The sequence below is a fragment of the Lactuca virosa genome, chromosome 2, assembly GCF_052849685.1.
Source record: "Lactuca virosa cultivar CGN04683 chromosome 2, Lactuca_virosa_CGN04683_v6, whole genome shotgun sequence".
NCBI classification, from domain to species: Eukaryota; Viridiplantae; Streptophyta; class Magnoliopsida; order Asterales; family Asteraceae; genus Lactuca; species Lactuca virosa.
In genome coordinates this window covers 45,986,366-45,990,737 of record NC_136427.1, presented here as the reverse complement: position 1 = coordinate 45,990,737, position 4,372 = coordinate 45,986,366, and the positions used below count along the sequence as shown (strand labels likewise).

Below are 4,372 nucleotides of genomic sequence, written 5' to 3'. Positions count from 1 at the left end.
TTTTGTTTTCTTAAAATTTTTTGAAAAATCCAAAAACATTTTCATTTCTTAAAAATTTTGAAAAACCAAAAATATTTTTCCTTTTCTAGCGATCATAGTTTAAGGAATTTGCGGTGAATATTGCAAGTTCAAGACTGAAAAAAAGAATTTACAAGAAAGATTTATCTTTCGCAATGTCAAAGTAAAACCCTTTATATTTCAAGTTTATACCAACTTGTAGTTATGTTTTTACGAAAGCTATATTTTTTATTAAAATTCCTATTAACCATGATATTTGTGAAATGAGAACAACCTTACCATATTCGATCTCAATTCTTAATCACTTCACACTCTTACACTTGAAACCCTTGATGTTTCAGATTAATTCAAATCTGAAATTAGGTTTTACAAAGTCTGCGTTTGTGATCTTAAATCATTATCACCATGATTTTGTGAAACACCAACAACATTACCAACTTCTTTGTATATTTTTTTTATCATTTCACACAATTGCACTAAAACCATTGATATTTCATATAGATACCAACTTGAAATTACGGTTTTCCAGTTTTGTGTTCATGATCTAATATCATTATAATCATGCATTTACTGAAATATTAACATCTTTACCATCTTCTTTCTGTTTTTGTCCTTACTGCATAATCACATCACTTAAAATGTTTGACATTTCAAGTTAATTCCAACTTGAAATTAGGTTTTACAAACTCTGTGTTTATGATTCCAATCATTGTTAACATAGTTGGGTTGAAACATGAAAAATCCTTACCTTGATACTGATTACGAATCATGTTAGTTTAAAACAAACAAATGACTGTCCAAGCTAATTTTTGAAAATAAGGATTAAACATGCATTTTAGCATCTGTACGAGTGACGATTCGTGTAATTTACTATATATATATATATATATATATATATATATATATATATATATATATATATATACACACACACACACATACACATACACACACACACACACACACAGAGAGAGAGAGAGTTATATGGATTAGGATTAAATGTGAATTACAATTATTATATGAATGTATGGCTAATTTTTGTCCATTGGATTAAAAAAAATGAATGGTTAAGATAACAATGCCATGATGGTAATTAATTGGAATAAATTAATTCATATATATATATATATATATATATATATATATATATATATATATAGGTGAGGTTCAATAGAGAACCATAATTAACTAAGGAACCAAGGAACCAATCTTTTTTTTCAACTTTTAGAACTTATTTTTTATCAGAAAAAAAAAACTAAAAATACAGAAATTCTTAACTTTTTATCCTTTTTCCAATGATATCAAATTCGATTTTTTTTACGTCAAATTCACAATGTGAATTTTTGAAAATTCACAATGTGAATCCGGATTCACACGGTGAATCCGAAAAATATTTTTCACATTCACAATGTTAATATATGAATTTAGATATTTTTAGATATTTTTTTCGATAAAGAATAAACTCTAGAAATTGAAAAAAAGATTTGGTTCCTTGAAAAACAAATAATTATGGTTCTCTATTGAACTTTTCCATATATATATATATATATATATATATATATATATATATATATATATATATATATATATATATTAAAACAACCGGTGACATCTTGTTTAGTAACAAATTAAGGAAATGCAAATATTAAGGAATATAAACCTAAAATTCTGGATAGTTTCAAATTAAATTTTAACAATACAAAATTACAAATTAACATTTCTAATCCAAATAAATAATTTTTTTTTGTTTCGTGCTTTGAAAACCAACTTTAATTATATGTTCCATTCTTCAAGAATTCGTTTCGGTTTAACTTTTTATTCTTTGAGAATCATTTTCAATTCCATTCCACTGTTATGCATTCATTTGAAGAATTCCATCCAGCGTTCCATTCTTCTACATGAAAAAAATAAATAAATAAATAAATAAAAAATTAAAAAAAATTAAAACTATATTATATCCACTATCGGGAAGAGTGTAAAAAAATAATATAAGAAATTAAACATATTCTACTAGAATTTGATAGATTCTTTAAGAATTAGATAAAAAAAATACAACATGTGAGAGACAAATTTCCTGAACCAGTAAATCTTGTGATATAAATGATAAATTCTAGAAGAATGAAATTATAAAAAATTAAACATATTCTGCCAAAATGCTGCCACATTCTTTAAGATTATGAAAAAGAATATAACAAATTAAGCATATTCTATAAGAATTTGATCAGATTCATTAAGAATTAGATAAAAGAAAATACCAAATCTGATAAACAAAATCCCATAATCAATAATTATTGGTGATATAAACGAAAATTCTAGCAATTATTTCGTAATGAATTTTATTTTATAAAAATTCAAACAAAACCATACAAAGTCATCAAAAAAATACCCAGGATCCATAAAACAATAAGTAATTCTTGAGCTTTATGCTTTCGTTATAAAAAAATACCCAAGATCCATGAAAACAAATTAGTGTGATCGCAACCATTTGACTAAATTAAAACAGCTATGATCAACCAAGGTTGGGAAGAGAGTACCAACTGAACAATTTTTATAGGACAATCATTATTACGTAACTAAGAACAAATCGAATTAAACAACAAAAACATTGAGCCCAAAGTCAAACTAAACAACAAAAACGTTAAACCCAAAATCGAATTAAACCACAAAATCCAATATACAACAAAAGCATTAAACCATAAATTGAGTTAAACCATAAATCTATTTAAACCTAAATCGAATCGCACATAGAAGTGAACCAAAAACCTTTGCTTCACAATAAAATGCATAAAAAATCGATGAAATTACCTGGCCAAGGGCTTTTCGAGAATTACCGACTTTGGAGTTGAGGGTACAAAAAATCGGAGACCTTCTGAGATCCCAAAAACAAACCATTAATCGAGACTATACGGATGGGTATTTCATCTCTTACCTTCGTCGCTCTATTCTTCTACCTGATACCATATCTTACCTTCTAGGGAGGGGTATTCAAGCTTTAATTAAGTCGACATGCAATACACAGTCAGTCACAATGAAGAGAGTATGGTGAGGCAGGGGCATCGCTGATTGGGTTGAAAGCAGTGCAAGGGTTGGAGAAGCTTGATGGTGGTAAAGATTTGGCCGGTGTGCGGGTTATAGGATACCAAAATTATAGGTAATAACCCATTAGTTACCATAATTTTAGAGTAATTTATATTAGATAGTTATTAATTTAATTAACAAAATGACAAAATTAATGTATAAAATGTTTTGGTCTAGAATTGGTTATACACTCACACAATAGTTATAATTTATATATGAACCTAACTCTCTCTCTCTCTCTCTATATATATATATATATATATATATATATATATATATATATATATATATATATATATATATATATGGTTTTCACTTTTTGATTTTATGTTTTTTTACTTTATTTATTTATTTATTTTGTTTAATTTTTTTAATTTTTTAGTGTTATTACTAAATATTTGAAGTTTCTAGTGTTTTTTATTTTTTGATATATTTTTTGATTTTTTGAACTAAATATCAGTTAGTGTTTTTGATAACTAACAATTATAAAAGTTTCGATTCATAAATATATTAAGCATCATAATATTTTTAGGTCATATCATTTTTGGATCATAAAACTTTAGATCAAGTTTTTTTTAAATCATAGAATTTTATATTATGCCAATTTTAATTATCTGATTTTGGATCAATAATATATTCAATTAAATTTAGTTTTTGTTCATAACAAATTTTGAATCCTTATATATTTTTAATTATTTAATTTTGAATCATAAAAGGTATGATTATTGATCATAAAATAGTTGAATCAAAATATTTTTAAATCACAACAAATTAAGGATAATAAACATGTAATCATAGCTTTTTTTATGAACCATAAATATTTTTAATTATCTCATTTTGGATCATATTATGTTCAATATTTAAAAAATATATATAATCTTTTAAAGGAAAGTTTGGTATCTAAACAACCTTATTTTTTAAAATTCCTTTAGAAAATGTTCATAATACATGATATATAATAAACTTTTAAAAATATTTTTAATTTGGAGAAAGAAAATTTTACCTCTTGTTTTTTTATAAAAAGTTAGGATAATTCAAACAAAATGTTTGTGCCATTAACAATAATATTTTTCTGAATTTTCTTTTACAAAAACGCTAAAATAGTATTACAAAGAACTTTATCATTTGTTTTTTTTGAAATTGGATTGAAAAATTCCGTTATATTTTATAAAAACAAATATTTATTAAAAATAAAATATATACACTTCAAAAACTTATTTTGTAAAAATTCTTTTTACATAGTCAATAATATATGGAGTAGACGTATTCCTTAAGT

General features: G+C 24.3%; 1 long non-coding RNA gene across 1 annotated transcript; it reads right to left on the bottom strand.

The window, feature by feature from the left end:
* Positions 1-1,673: 1,673 nt before the first annotated feature.
* On the bottom strand, positions 1,674-3,209 carry LOC145156330 (uncharacterized). The gene is made up of 2 exons (XR_013736614.1): positions 2,824-3,209; positions 1,674-1,912 (listed from the first exon to the last, which is right to left on the bottom strand). It is a non-coding gene; the product is annotated as an uncharacterized LOC145156330 (long non-coding RNA).
* Between the last annotated feature and the right edge of the window lie 1,163 nt (positions 3,210-4,372).